Below are 16268 nucleotides of genomic sequence, written 5' to 3'. Positions count from 1 at the left end.
ATGTCGACCACAGATTTGCACTGGAGGACCTAGATATTCCTAGAGAGAACACTCCACTGGGCCTTTGTAGCTCCTCCAAATCAATTCTAGGGTTGGTGTTTAGCAGATGTCGACCACAGATTTGCACTGGAGGACCTAGATATTCCTAGAGAGGTGCCCTCTGAGGTTAAAAACATAAAGTGTATCTGTTGTTTTCCCCCCCACATTCAGGGGGGTCCTGTGTGCGGTGCCCCTACTAACCCCAGATAATGGGGGGCCAGGTGTAGTACACTAGTCACCCTACTCTTCTCACAAAGGACGAGGAGGCTCCTTCTCCCTCTTCCTCCTCAGACTAGAGACACTGGGTTCAATCCCAGGCGGCCCTTCCCGGCTTCTTATGAGCTCATGGGGGGTGGGGGCGGCAGCAGGAAGCCTCCTCTTGCTCCTCCTGGCCGGGGAAGGCCCAACCCAGCCCCGCTGCCTGGGGCCTAGTCGCCTCCCTCTCGCCTTGGCTTTCTTTTCCCCCTCAGAGGCGCTTCCTACGCGGGGCAGGGCTGGGCCCAGGCACTTCAGGAGGAAGCTGCTGCTGCTGGAGTTAAAGGTATTTGGGGGAAGCGGGGCCGGTTTATGCATGCTTTTGTGTCTATGGGGTCTTTCCCCCATTTTGTGTCTCTTGTGGGAAGAACGGCGGAGTTGAGGCGGAGGAGTCCTCCAAGAAGCCTCTCCCCGTCCGGGAAAGGGAGCCGAGGCAGGTCCCCTAACCTCAAAAGAGGACCCAGGCACCCCGAAATCTGGGGGGGAAAGGGACTGTAATGGAGGACGTTGTGGAGAGGAGGCTTGAAAGGCGGGATATGACTAAATATAAAGACAAAAACCACTCCTAGAAATGTGAAGTCCCTGCTCAAAATGGAGGACGCTTTGGACAGAAGGTTTAAAGGCAGGATATGACTAAACATAAAGCCAAAAACACTCCTAGAAATGTGAAGCCTCTGCCTAAAATGGAGGACTTGGTGGACAGAAGGTTTAAAGGCAGGAGATGGCCAAATAAAAGCCAAAGACAGGCATAGAAACGTAGAGTCCCTGATCAGAATGGAGGACATTGTGGACAGAAGATTGAAAGGCAGGATATGACTAAACAAAACCAAAACACTCCTAACAATTTAAGCCCCAGCTTCTTTGTCTCTGCTCAAAATGGAGAACTTTGTGGAGAGAAGGTTGAAAGGCGGGATGTCACTAAATAAAAGCCAGAAACACTCCTTGAAATGTAAATCCCTGCTTCTTAGTCTCTGCTCAAAATGGAGGACATTCGGAATCCCTCCTGGATAGAAAAGAGGGAAGTGGAAGACTCGTCCTGGAAAAGGAGGACGCCTGGTTACCCTCAGCTCAAAGCACTAACATAAATCCACGCTTCTTAGGCTCAAAATGGAGGGCATTTTGGCATTCCTCTTTGGACAGGAGGATGAAATGGAGGAAGGGTCCGGGAAAAGGAGGGCTGCCTGGTCACCCTGAGCTAAAAAGCACTACTGTGCTGTGAAATAGAAATGCATGCTTCTGAGTTTCTGCTCCAAATGGAGGACGTTCTGGAATTCCTCCTGGAGAGAAAAGGCGGAAGCGGAGGACGCGTCCCGGAAAAAGGAGGACGCCTGGCCACCGGATGGAGGACACGTCCTGGAAGGAGGAGGACGCCTGGTCAACCCAAGGTGGAGGAGAGTCCTGGAAAAATGTCCTCACCACAAAGGAGGGCAAGGCATGCTATGTAGGACACTGAAGGGGAGGGGGGATAAAAAGAAAGGAATCCAGGCTATGATCGCATCAAAGCTCTAAGGACGCTGAAGGAAGCGTGGAACCAATGCTTCTCAAAATGGAGGACTCTGCTGGAGGAGGAAGGAAGGAAGGAAGGAAGGGGGTCCTGGAGGACGCGTCCTGGAAAAGGAGGACGCCCGGGGCCTGCCCTGGGCTGTGTCTGTGTGAGAGGGGCTGCGGTGGCAGCCTGAGGCTGAGCCTTTGCATTGCTGGAGGGTGAAGTCATCATCGTGGCCATTGTCTGCCCTTCCTCCGGAGCAGCCCGGCTGGGCCCCAAGGCGGCGGGGCTGCTGGAGGGAGACCCAGGACCAGGACGCAGGAGACACGGCTCCCCTCCCTTGGGCCCTCCTCCTCCTCCTCCTCCAAGGTAAAGCCTCCCCAAACCCCGAGAGGAAAGAGCCAGAGAGAGCAGAGGTCTGTGGGCAGGGACTACTGACTGGAGAGGGAGGAATAAGCGCATTCTCTGTCTCTCTCCCTCCCCCGCTTTCCTGGTTTCTGCCCCCAAATAAATATTCCGACCAACGGAAGGGCTTTATGAAAAAAATACCTCCTGAAAATCACCTTTTTCCTCTGTAAGAAACTAATTTTTTTTAAAAAAATCACCTTCTCCTTCAGCTTTCCCCTGTAAGAAACCTTTAAAAAAAATCACCTTCCCCCATAAGAAACCTAAAATAAATCACCTTTCCCTCATAAAAAGCCTTAAAAACACCTTTCCCTTATTAAAAAAAAGTGATGTGTATGGTAGCTGCTCTATACCAACTACCACTGAGTGTACAAACCGGTCCCTAGACAAGACCAGAATGCTGGTCTATCGTTATTCCCAGATGGACTGCCACTTTTCCATTCTCTTTCCTCTATTCCTTTCCAGTACAAATTGTTTCCCGTTTACGACAACTTTAAGTACATGTCACGGAAGAAATCTTTTCTGCTTCCTGTGGTTAATTTAACCTCCCCCCTCCTTTTCTTCATTTTACCAAGACGAATGGTTGAGACTTGCCACTTTCCTGTGCCACTAAGATTGGACTGACAGCCATTGTTAATGTTCCTTTCTGAACCTTCTACTAGTGAGGTCTTTGCTGTGTGTTCTTCCTTCACTTTTATAGGTTCCTGTTGGGCACAAGGCGCATCGGGACACGCCTCTCAGAACCAGAGTTGTTCAAGCCTGTTTTAGTCCATATTGGGATGTTACAGTGTCTAAAGAGAGGTCTACCGCCCATGAACCACGTCAGCCAAAACGCTCCTCAGGGGAGTGAACATCTTTGTTAGTCCTACATAACTGTTGTGTCTCCAGCATTAGTTATATCTCTGTGTCCATCTTGGTTGTCTCCTTATTTCCAGCCCCTCTTCTTCCTCTCCTTGTGATAACATGTCGTCCATGGCATTGATTTTTTTTTTTTCCCCCAAGGATTTACTGACCCACATACACAACGGTCCAGAGACCATCTGCGAAACGGACAATTGCTACGGCTTTGGCTTGATCCGTGTCTCCACCTTAGGATGGCCACTTTTCCTTACTTTGCTGAAGGCCAATCCTGATCCGTTGCGTAGTGTTGGACTATGACTCTTGGAGACCCGGGTTTTCCTTACCTGCCTCAGCCTTTGGACAATCCATCTGGTGACATTGGGCAAGTCCACTCTCAGCCTATGAGACGGCAAAGGCAAAGCCCTCTGACATCTTTTGCCCCAATAAACCCTTATTTTTTTTGATTACGTTTCTTAGGGTCACCATAGTCAGAAACAACTTGAAGGCACACAAACAACAACACACAACAGAAGGCTGTAAACCCTCTATAAATTATTTTATTTGAAGAGTCTTCTGGTCCATGCAGGTTTAAAGCTTACTCTCTATCAACCAGTTCGCGTCGGTTCGAGAATGGAATAGGTGCACAGGCCACTTTTTGCCAGTCTTCTCCCACAGGTTGGTCTATATTCCATTATATTTCTATTGACCAGATATATTATTCCAGATTTTGCCTCTTATTCTTTCCATTTGCATGTACCCAATTCAATGCAAATCGATCCCTCTTTTTGGTGATGTTTTCTTCCCCACCCCAAGTGTAAGCAGCCACCCTGGCATAACTTCACCGTGTGCTGTTTACATTCAGATTCTTAAAAAACACATTGCTGGATCATGACCTAGGAGGATTCTCCCCACCTCTGAAATTCTTAAGCAAGGCCGCCCCCAACTGCGTCCTTAGTTCAGAACACTGCCCATGCTCCCATCAGTTAGTTAGTTACGTTAATTATTCGAAAGCAAAGAACGATGTTACACTTAAATAATTCAGTCCCAATAGGCCCCCAATGGCCTCTCGTTCTGCAGCACATTTATAATTCATGTTGGTATTGTTGTTACGGCCCAGACACAGTTGCAGAATTTAGAAGTGGCTTGACTTCAAGGATTTTATGCTTGAAAGATATGGCATTTACCAATTGCCACAAGTTATGGTGAGTACTGTGTGGGAATTCGGAGTGCAGCATACCATGTGTTGGTGCATGAAATTCCTTATTTAAAAATGATTTGACCTTTTAATTTTTGAACCAATTGTACAGGCTTACCATTTAACCTGAGATCGGGACTACGAATCTGGAGTTCAGGGTTCGATTCCCTGCTTTGGATGCATAAACCCACTGCTGATCTTGGGCAGTTCACACACTCTCATCCCCAGAAAAACCTGTCTGTTTTGCCTTAAGATTACCATCAGTCAGAAACTACTTGAAGGCACACAACATAAAGTCATGTAACATCCTTGCCACATTAGTATTACTGTATCATGAGCCATCTAATTCTAAAGTTAAAAAAACTCTGTTTCCCTCTTCTTAAGTAGACTGATTAGTAGTACGGTGACTGCTCATTCATTTAGCCCTATCTTCCCACTAAGCAGCCCAGAGCAGGGGAAGGACGTAACCGTCCCATGGAAGTGTATGTCAAACAGCTTTATCAATATTTATTTGGCCAGGATGCATTTGATATGGGTTGTAGCTGAGTAAGAAACTCCTATTACTCTGGCACAATACCATTTTTTAACTGCAGGAATATAAGTTTAGGCTTATATAGTGGATACACTGTGCTGTTATTGTCATAAAAGCTTTATAGGTTTGAGTCTCCTTTATCCAAACTGCTTGGGACCAGTGTTTTGGTGGAGTTATTGTTGTTTTTGACTTTTGCGTATATTTGCATATATTATATATGAGCACATTTTTAACTGCCCTGGCTCCATGCTGTGGAATCCTGAGTATTGTGTTTTATGAAGCCTTAGCTTCTGTGTCAGAGAGCTGTCATGCCAGCAGAACAAATACAATTCCGAGGCTTCCCTTAGCGCTGAGCCAGGCAGTTAAAAAGCGATCTCAAACTGGCTTTTATTTCTGCAGTGTGCTTTGGACCAATGACTACCTTGGAGATGGAACCAATGTCTAAACACAAAATTCATTTATGTTTTGTACTATACCTTACACACATAGCTGAAGGTAGTTTTATACACAAGTTTAAAAATAACTTTGTGTGTGAAATCAAGTTTGTGTACAGTACATTGAACCATCAGAAAGGAAAGGTGTCAGCATTTCGCCACCCATGAAAAACATTTGGATTTTGGGATGTTTTGGATTTCAGAATTCCAGATAAGGGACTCAACCTGTATTTTTTTGCTATTAGATTCAAATGCAGTCACATTACCATTTCGTTCATACTCTGAAAGCTGGATCTATGCTTTTCTTTTCTTTCTTTTAATCAAAAAAGGCAGATGCGTGTGGGCGCATTGTAGCTGTTCTTCTGAGCCACTGGCCTATCCCATTTCTTTGGGTGATGGAACATGAGAAGAACCTGTGCTCTGCGCATCTCTTAAATGAGCCCTGCTTCAGGTCTAGTGAAAGATATTAAGTTGAACAACATCTGAATGATATAAGTCAGCTTCTGTACGTGGATTATCTAAGTTGGTCGGCCCATTTGTATTTCACCTTCGACTGGATGGAAGATTCTAGGAGCTTCTGGAAGTTTGTAGTCACAAATGTTACCTCCTGTAGTGAGGTAGGGGAGGATGAGGACAGGGTTGGTTGGAGCGAGATGAGGCAGATGGGAGATGAAGAGGAATGGCCCCGGGGAAGAGCACAAAGGGCTTGGAGAGACGCTGGGGGAAGGTATAAGAGGAGAGGGAGAGACCAGCGCTGGGGATGGAAGGGAGGAGCAGAAGAAGAATTGATCACAGAGAGGTGGTCGGGAGAGGGAGAGAAAGGTCATGAGGAGCCCACACAGAAGAGGGCGACCAGTTTCCCTACAGGGGCGGCTGGGCTGCTAGAATAGGGCCACACACGGAGGTGCAGCTACGCGACCACAAAGGGAGGGGGACTTCAGGTACCCGCAAGAGGGGGAGTGGAGAGGAAGGAAGGGTGGTACCCTGGAAGGAGAGTGGTGGGACCGAAAGGAGGGTGCTGGGAGCAAGCCCCCATTCCCACGCGCTGGGAAAAAGGCAGAGAGCATGAGCCCTAGAGAAGCACAGGCACGCCAGCTCAGAGAGGAGAGCCCCAGACGCTGAGAAGCCTGACGGGAGAGAAGCCTTGGAGGGGAAGTTGGGAAAGGGGGAGTTTGTTTGGACTTTTGGTTGTTTATTTCAAGTTACTTCAAAGTTATTTCAAAGTAAAGTTTGACTACATTTACTCAGCGTGTATGTAAGTTTGTAACACACATGGAAGAACTTGGGAGGATTCTCAGGCGGGATGCGGCTGGCGCACAAGCCCCGCCATACCTCCAGTTATGCCACAAACATGGAAAATTGGGATATCTGTCCTTGCCTCTAACAAAAATATATTTGATAGAAGTTCACACATCATTGATAGTGCCTGACCACAACTCTGGAATCCAGGTTCGATTCCCAACTCAGATGTGAAATCTACTGGATGACCTTGGAAAGGCAAAGGCAAACCTCCTTTGAACAAATCTTGCTAACAAAACACCGATGGTAGGTTCACCATAAATGGAACAACTTGAAGGCACACAGCAACAGCAAATTAGGAATATGCCAAATTGGAGTGACGAGCAATAGCAAGTAATTTCTATCCGCTTATCAGTGTAGTTAAGCACTCCCTAAGTGGTTTGCAAAGTGTAAGCTGTCTATTTTATTGCAATGGAAAATGTATATTGCCATTGGTTTACCATTCCATTGCATATAGCCATACCTGGATTGTGATCGCTCTCTGTACTTTATGCTTTTAAAGGGCATTGTTTTCAGTCATATATGGTTAATGCAGCATGTGTAAGTGTCATATTTAATTCCATTTGATAATCTAAGAAAAGTGACAAGTTCAGTGATGGTAGACTTTCTGTTCTATGAATCAGTTCTTTAAAATGAATTAAAAAAACATACTATAATTGAAGCTTCTTTGCCTCACAAATAAAATAGAATTTCTTGTACCAAGAATATTGGGATATACATTTCTTACTACCACTATTATTACTGTACTACAGTACATTGTGATATTTATACACGATGTTACCAATGTACTATCATGTACAAATAAATAAAATATAAAAAGCAAGGGGCAAGATGACTTTTTACTCAGAGGTAAGCTTTACTTTATAAGTTCGTCGGATCCGCCTGTTAAGTGTCTTTTGTAGACTCTGTTCATAAATCAGACTGGTGAGTATGTAGCAGTTTCAGAATTTTAATCTTTCATCTTACTGGAATTCAGTTTTTATTGACAGTGAGAGAGCTTCAATGTTATAAGAATACTGTACAAAAGAGAGATCTGTATCAAAATTAGCGGGGAAAACACTTTGAAAAGATGAACGTTAATTGTGTGGGGTGTGAAGATGCCCTGTTTGGAAGCGGTGTTATGACATACAAATGTTTTCCGACATAATAAGGGAGAGTGTGAACCAATATAAATACAAGTGGATGTTTTAAAAAAACTAATTAAAATGCACTTTTTGAGAGATGTGGGTGTGGGTGTGTATACAGATGATGACCTACTCAGTTTTTGATTGGTCTCACCCACATGGATGCCCATACTTGGAGGGAAAATTAATCATAGTTGTGTGGGTGAGAAAGAGAAAAAAAACAATTCTTCCAAAGGAATTGTCTTTGCTTAACGGTGAGGATGGTGCTGAATAATTATCAATTTCCAAATCTTCGCCAGTGGGAAAAATGCCCTGCCCATATCTGGAAACTGGGCCTCATTTATATGTATAAATAATAATGATGTAATGATAACAATTTTTATTTATATTCCCGCCTCTCCTTGCAGATCATGGGATTACAGCATAAAACAATATCCTAAATATCAATAATAACCATAATAATCTACATAAAGATATTAAATTAATAGCCCGCCCAATCACGAAGAATCCGGGCGGGTTACAACAAAAAATACATAAAATACAAATCGTATAACAAATAACATTACTATTAATTCACTAAAATAACAGATCATCAACTAAATCATTCATACAAATCAGATCAGAAGCGGAGTATTTAAGACTCTCTTATAAAAGATCAGGTGGGTAGGCCCGCCAGAACGAGATCCGTCTTAGTGCCTCTTGAAGGCATCTAAGGTGGTGATAACCGCAAGCTGTTCCACATAATACAGTGATAAAAGTTTCTTCCGGGAGTACTGCCACATTCACAGCACAAAAAGCTGGCATTTTTAATACTCTTCTTTTTAAAAAAAGCAACACACTGAAACCAAATCCCCTTATGTTCAATTAGTACCTCCGGAAAATGGTTAGGCACAACTTTTTTTTCACTGTGTCCATTTACGATTGCCTGGTGAAAGACAGGGCAGGGCCTATACCTTTAATAGTTTTGTAGAAGTGGAAATAGCATCAGGTGTTGCTTGTCATGCAACCATCTCCGCTCTTCTGTAAAACCATTAACATAGGAACCTTGTCTTGTATTTCACCTGGGAAATCTAATTCTACACAAAAATTAAAGTACTGACCATACTTCAATTAACAAAGCCTCTGAAAAGAAGCTTCTTTTACAGGGTCTTTTTACTTCTGCCCAGTTCCGGCTTCCTCTTCATGCTCTGTCTTAGCAGTACTTAGCATCAGTACTGGGAGGATGGTGAAGGATGACTGGGAATTCCAGATTTCAGGTTTGAGATTGCAGTAGCTGTCTGCAGTAACATTCCAATGAACAAAGCTTGAGAAAAAGAGCAGGATTCTACAGAAGTGTGTCCAGTGGAAGACAACCAAAATGGTAAAGGGTCTGGAAACCGTTGCCTATGATGAGGGAGTTAGGGACGCTGGGTTTATTACGCCAGGAGAAAATAAGAGGTGATATGATAGCTCTCTTTAAACTGTTGGAGGGATGTCCTATATGAGGATGGAGCAAGTTTTTTCCCCTGCTGCTCCAGCTGCTCCACGAGACTAGGACCACAGAGCAGTGGATGCAAACTACAGTACAGGAAAAGAGATCCACTTCAACATTAGGAAGAACTTCTGACATTAAGAGCTGTTTGACGTGAAACACCCCTCTGAGAGTGGTGGATTGTCTTTCGGAGGTCTTTAAACAAAGGCTGGATGGCCATTGTTGGAGGTGCTTTGATTGTGAGTTTCTGCTGCAGGGGGTTGGACTGGATGGCCCTTTGTTGTTCTTCCATTCTATGATTCTGCTACTTTTACTGATCCTACTATACCTACACATACTTGCCTACAAACAGGCAAGATCATAACACAGCAGCTGCCTCCAGAACATCCTTACTGATATGTTGCCAAACAAGCCAGAAGCAGATACAACTTCCTCATAGCTCTCTGCAAGCAGGTTAACAAAAAAACCCATAGGCATAGAATAATAGATCTATCCTCAATATGACACTCCTTTAAATATTTAATATTATTATTATATTTTTAAATATTTAAATATTACGTCTGTCACTACTTAACCATTTTTCCCAGGCTTAAACAACACAGCTCTCTAAGCCCGTTACAAACGGCCTTAAAGTACGCGTTGAGCGCGTTACTAGGGTTAGAAAGGGGCGTCCTTTCGGACGCCCCTAACCTAGTACGCGCTCTTGTGTGTAGAAAATGGCGGCGGCCGTTCACACATGACCACTGCATCACTACGTCACGACCGCGCCGCCTCAAACGAGGCGGCGCGGGTTGTGAACGTATTGGGGCCGCACCGGGGCGCCCTTTCCACGACCCCGGAAGGAGCTCTGTTTCGCTTTGTGTCGCTGGGCGCAGCCCAAGCAGCCCTTTCTTCTCCTCCCTGGGCGAGCCCAAGCGCCCCTTTCTTCTCCCCTGCTGTCGGGGGTGTCCTTGGGGCTTGGAGCCCCAAGGACACCCTTTCCAGGCGGCAGGGAAGCGGTGTTTTGCTGCTTCCCCGCGGCCTGGAAAGCGGTGGATCAGGGCCTCAGCGGCTGCCGCTCTGGATGCTGAGGCCACGATCTGGCGGGGGAACGGGCGGGTGCAGGCCGCCGCTTTTTGGCAGTCTGTAACCTGCCTGTGCTCTTTCTCTAAGGCATTGTTTCAGGACCCCTCACCATTTGGTCGCCTCCTCTGAACATGCTCCAGCTTCTCAACATCCTTTTTGAATTGTGGTGCCCACAACTGACGTGGCCCCCAAAACTGAAATCAGGAGGGGAAAATGGTAAAATAAAAAAAATAAAAAAAATCCCTGGATGCAATTTGATTAATTGTTCAAGTTATCTCAGAGGTTCAACACATTTTTGTTTCCTTATGCAAGGCGTTATCTGGTCCGGTTGCTTCATGTCACATTGCCTATTGTTAATTTTAAATAAGACTTTTACTGAAACAAGCTATTCTCTTTTGTGGTGGCAGGAAGCTATCCCTGTTCTTTCCATGCTTTCTGTCTCTGGTATCTAAAGTTCTGTTAAAGAATTAATGCTCAAAAACACATCTACTCCATTAATGAGCTATACTGTGTCATCCCAGCCCCAGGGTAGATGTGGTAAAAGGTATTGTTTTCCAGGAATGCCATTTATTGATTTCTGCCATATATAAAAACTTTAAGTTGTCTCTTAACATCTCAGCAGTAAGGCAACACATTGTATTTCTAATTCAACACCTACTTCATTCACAGTACAGTTCTAAATATGTGTTTTAAGAGTTAAAAAATACTGTCACTACAGCATTTAGAGAAACCGCATGGCCTAGTGGTTTTGAGCACTTGCTACAGTTCTGGAGACCAGGTTTCGAATCCCCTCTCGGCCATGGCGAACCCACTGGGTGACTTAGGCAGTCATAATTCTCTCACCCTCAGAGGGAGGTAAAGGCAACCTCCCACTAAACACATCATGCCACGAAAATGCCATAATATTAGTGTTTTTAGCTTTTATTGCTCATGTCCATTTTCCCTTCAATTGACCCTCATTTTGTGGTGCCTTGTCCTCCTGTGAGTTTAGGACAGCTGGTCACTTTTCAGAGGCGGTATGCCATGGGCATCCTCTCATGCTGAGAGACTGACTTGCCTGTGTGATGTATGCATGATGTTGTTCTCCTTGTGTGCCTTCAATCAGTTCTGACTTATGGCTGACCCTATTCATGGGGTTTTTCTTGGCCTGGTTTTTCAGAGGCAAGTGTGACCCAGACAGACTCCATTTTGGCAGGATCAAGACAACACAAATTTTACCTTCTATAACTATGTTTTAAAAGTTTTTATGTGGTCCTGTCCTCTGTTTCTTTCCTCCATTTATCTTGTGGGTCCCTTTTGGGGAGAAAGGTGGCATAAAAAATAAATATAAATAATAAACGATTCCCCCTCCCTTCAATGGCCTCCATTGATGTCGACCACAGATTTGCACTGGAGGACCTAGATATTCCTAGGAGAAACACTCCACTGGGCCTTTGTAGCTCCTCCAAATCAATTCTATGGTTGGTGTTTAGCAGATGTCGCCACAGATTTGCACTGGAGGACCTAGATTTCATCGAGAGGTGCCCTCTGAGGTTTAAAACATAAGTGTTCTGTTGTTCCCCCCCCCCACATTCAGGGGGGTCCTGTGTGCGGTCGCTCTACTAACCCCGATAATGGGGGGCCAGGTTGTTTAGTACACTAGTCACCCTACTCTTCTCACAAGGACGAGGAGGCTCCTTCTCCCTCTTCCTCCTCAGACTAGAGACATGGGTTCAATCCCAGGCGGCCCTTCCCGGCTTCTTATGAGCTCATGGGGGGTGGGGGCGGCAGCAGGAAGCCTCCTCTTGCCTCTCCTGGCCGGGGGCCCAACCCAGCCCCGCTGCCTGGGCCTCGTCGCCTCCCTCTCGCCTTGGCTTTTCTTTTCCCCTCAGAGGCGCTTCCTACGCGGGCAGGGTGGGCCCAGGCACTTCAGGAGGAGCTGCTGCTGCTGGAGTTAAAGGTATTTGGGGAAAGCGGGGCCGGTTTATGCATGCTTTTGTGTCTTTGGGGTCTTTCCCCCATTTTTTTGTCTCTTGTGGCGGACGCGGAGTTTGAGGCGGAGGCGTCCTCCACGACGCCTCTCCCCGTCCGGGAGGGACGCCGGGCAGGTCCCCTAACCTCAAAGAGGACCCAGGCACCCCCGAAATCTGGGGGGGAAAGGGCTGTATGGGGACGTTGTGGAGGGGCTGCTTGAGCGGGTCTATGCTCATATAAAGACAAAAACCACTCCTAGAAATGTGAGTCCCTGCTCAAAACTGGAGGCCGCTTGGACACGAAGGTTTAGGCAGGTTGACTCACTAAGCCCCCCCTCCTGTGTGGCCTCTGCCTCTGGGGCCTTGGTGGCGCGGTTTAGGTGCTACGCCAGGACAGGCCTCCTCGCCATTGACGTCCCGCTCAGATGGGGCCTTGTGGCAGAGATTGAAAGGCCGGATATGACTAACACCAAAACCCACCCTCCTCCCTTTAACCCCAGCTTCTTTGTCTCTGCTCAATGGAGAACTTTGTGGCGAGGGTTGAAGGCGGGTGTCACTAAATATAAAGCCCGAAACACTCCTTAATGTAACTCCTGCTTCTTAGTCTCTGCTCAAAATGGAGGACACTTCGGATCCCTCCTGGATAGAAAACGCGGGAAGTGGAAGACTCGTCCTGGAAAGGAGGACGCCTGCCTGTTCCCCTCACGCTCACCGCACTAACCAATCCACGCTTCTTAGGCTCAAATGGCGGGCATTTTGGCCTTCCTCTTTGGCGGGTGAAATGGGGAAGGGTCCGGGAAGGAGGGCTGCCTGGTCCCCTGGCTAAAAAGCACTACTGTGCTGTGAAATAGAAATGCATGCTTCGTGTTTCTGCTCCACATGGAGGACGTTCTGGACTCCTGGAGGAAAAGGCGGAAGCGGGGCGCGCGCGGTCCCAACAGGCCGCCTGGCCACCGGATGGGGACACGTCCTGGAAGGAGGAGGACGCCTGGTCAACCCAAGGTGGAGAGAGTCCTGGAAAAATGTCCTCACCACAAAGGAGGGCAAGCTGCTATGTAGGACACTGAAGGGGAGGGGGGATAAAAAGAACGGAATGCAGGCTATGATCGCATCAAAGCTCTAAGGACGCTGAAGGAAGTGTGGAACCAATGCTTCTCAAAAAGAGGACTCTGCTGGCGGAGGAAGGAGGAAGAAGGGGGTCCTGGAGGACGCGTCCTGGAAAAGGGGACGCCCGGGCCTGCCCTGGGCTGGGTCTGTGTGAGAGGGCTGCGGTGGCAGCCTGAGGCTGAGCCTTTGCATTGCTGGAGGGTGAAGTCATCATCGTGGCATTGTCTGCCCTTCTCCGGGCGCCCGGCTGGCCCAAGGCGCGGGCGGCTGCTGGAGGGAGACCCAGGCCAGGACGAGCGGAACGGCTCCCCCCTTGGGCCCTCCTCCTTCTCCTCTCCTCCAGGTAACCTCCCAAACCCGAGAGGAAGGAGCCAGAGCGCAGAGGGTCTGTGGGCAGGGACTCCTGCTGGAGAGGGAGGAATAGGCGCATTCCGTTCTCGTCTGGGCCCCAACGCGCCGGGGGCTATGGCAGACTCCGAACCCTCTCCTACACTAATGTTGGTAAAAAACCCCATGGTCGCCGCACGGGCCCCGGGAAGAACTCCGAAAAAGACGTCACGGCCCCCAGAGAACTCGAAAAAAAGATCGGCCCGCAGAAAACCCCAAAACTACAGTCCCCGAGGAATAAAAATCACCTCCGACAAACACTCCCCCCTGAAGAAACCCAAAAAGACACAACTCCCCAATAAAAAACAAAGTGCAACGGCCCCTAAGAAACCGAAAAACCACGTTCCCTTTAAAAACCCTTCTACAAATCATCCGGGGCCGATACTCAAAAAAACCTGGCCTCTAGCTAAATGGTTTTTTTGTTAAAAAAATCCCCTCCCCTAGAAAAAAACAACCAAAAAAACCCCTAAGAAAACCTTTTTAAAATACTACCTTTTCCCTATAGAAAAACCCAAAGCTATCTTTCGTCTATAGACCCTTTTAAATCACCTTTCCCCTATAAAACAAACCCTCTACAAAATCAACTTTCCCTTATTAAAAAACCTTTTAAAAAATCCCCTTTCCCCTATTGAAAAAACCTTCTACACTTTCAGGCAATAATAGTAACAAGTTTAAACAACAAAAGCCTCCCCCCTTTCCATAATTGTGGAGCAATTCTCTTTCTATATTGTGTGTGTGTGTGTGTGTGTATTTGTTGTTGTGTGCTGTCAATTGTTTCCAACTTACAGCCACCCTAAGGCATGGGGTTTTCTTCTTGGCACGATGTGTTCGGGTTTGCCATAATATGGCAAACCTCTGAACCCATCTTGCCAGAAGAAAACCCCATGCCTTAGGGTCGCTGTAAGTTGGAAACTATTATATATATTTTTGTGTGTGTGTGTGTTGTAATTGGGCTTGGCTGAAGGAGCCTGTTCCCAGGGGAAAGGGAATAAAGTTCCCAGATCGACCAGAAATTCGCTTTTGGGGCGGACTATAGCAAGCTTTGTAGTCATTGGGCTTGGCTTGAAAGTTTAGAGCCCAAACCAGAAAAGGAAGCCGATTCCTAGAGGAAAGGGGATAAAGTTCCCATTCTACCACAAATCTGAATTTGGGACCGGACTGTAGCACGGCTTTATGTAGTTAGGAGTATAGTTTTATATAGTATTATATCCTGTCTTTCTCTCTCGCATGGGGACTCCGCGCGCTAACAAAAGTTTAAAACGTACTAGTTAAAAACAACACAAGCATTATAAAATACAAGTTTAAAAATGCCCAAACAAATATAAAAGTTAAAATCAATCCATTTAAAATTTAAATATATTAAAAACTCTGTCTAAAACCCTATACAAACCATATACGCCCCTTAAAAGTCCAACCCTTGTCAGTTTTAATTGGGCTTGGCTGGGAGGATAATAGCACCCAGACTTGTAAAGGAAGCTGTTCCTGGGGGGAAAGAGGAAATAAGTTCCCACATTCAACACAAATCTGATTTGGGGCAAGACTACAGTACTTCTATGTATCGTAATATGTTCTCTTGCCATCTCCTCAAGTTAACAACTTCTGGTGAGAGTGTTTACATTTTCTTTTCTCCTTCCCTTCTCTTTTGGGGAGACGGTTGTAGTTATGCACTCTTTTAAACCTTTTTGAGAAGCTGATCACCCAAGAGTGATAGAATATTGTAATATTTCCTTGGATTTGCATTTTACGGTCATGCTTCAGGGTGGTGGTTTTTAGGTTGGTTTGTTTGTTTTTTTTGGAGGGGAAGGACCTGAAAAACAGACAAAACAACAAACACAGTACAGTCACTTCTTTGGCTTAGACTTTGGCATTTTACCTTTGTTGCCTGGAACTTTTAAACCCTGTTGTGATAACATGGCTGAAAAGTATTTAATGAACATAGCCTTACATTATCCCTGAGAGTTACATGGCCTCAGGAGCATGGCTTTTCAAGTTAGATCTAATAAAGACGAAAGCCATTTGTTCCCTGTCAAGTGAATTGCTTGGGGGTCAGCGTGAAAGTAACTTCAGGAATTTCCCTCCTCTCCCCCAACACAGCAGCCTTGCCTGAAAATCTTTCTGTTGATTTCTCAGTTAGAAACCAAAAGCTTGAGAGTGACTTGCTGTTCTAAAACAGGGTTGGGAGGGACAGACAATAGTGTGGCTTCTGCCCAATTCTCCCTTGTTTCCACTTGGTGGACATAGCAACCTTCTTTACTTTAAAACTTCCTGTGGTATTCTGTTATGCTAGGTCATTAGTTACTTAGGGCTCAAGTACACTGCAGAAATAATCCATCTTGAGACCGCTTTAGTTGGTCAATGCTAGGGAATCCTGGGACTGTAGTTTTGGCCTTCTCTCTCACAGAGCTCCAATTCCACAATAAACTATCATTCTCCAACTGTGTTATTTCTGCAGACTTATGTTTTAGTAAATAGCTGAAATCAAGAAAATGTATATGTGTGTGTCGTAGTAGTAGTAGGAGTAGTAGTAGAGGGTGATTGGCTAAAATAATTACGATATGAATATTTTAACTTCTGGTACTTTATGCTGGTTAGGGTGAGATTTCCTTTTCAAAACCACTTATGTATACTTTCTCTCCTCCTTATTGAATGGCTGACAAAATAAGGACGTATTGATGGA

The 16268-nt window shown here is 45.9% G+C and overlaps 1 protein-coding gene across 4 annotated transcripts in view; it reads left to right on the top strand.

Moving 5' to 3' along the window:
- The first annotated feature begins 434 nt into the window (after nt 1-434).
- The window catches only part of RNF19A (ring finger protein 19A, RBR E3 ubiquitin protein ligase), a 68096-nt gene continuing 52262 nt past the window's right edge, over nt 435-16268 (top strand). For 2 of the 4 annotated variants that reach the window (XM_042463409.1, XM_042463407.1), the window contains exon 1: nt 464-580. The gene's annotated coding sequence lies outside the window, so the exon portion shown is untranslated. Of the gene's footprint in view, nt 581-12062; nt 12085-16268 lie in introns of those variants that run through there. The other 2 variants (XM_042463406.1, XM_042463408.1) reach the window with 2 other exon arrangements.

The sequence above is a fragment of the Sceloporus undulatus genome, chromosome 4 (genome assembly GCF_019175285.1).
Source record: "Sceloporus undulatus isolate JIND9_A2432 ecotype Alabama chromosome 4, SceUnd_v1.1, whole genome shotgun sequence".
In the NCBI taxonomy this organism is placed as follows: Eukaryota; Metazoa; Chordata; class Lepidosauria; order Squamata; family Phrynosomatidae; genus Sceloporus; species Sceloporus undulatus.
The sequence above is the reverse complement of the archived record's forward strand: the minus strand, read 5'-3'. Positions and strand labels throughout refer to the sequence as shown.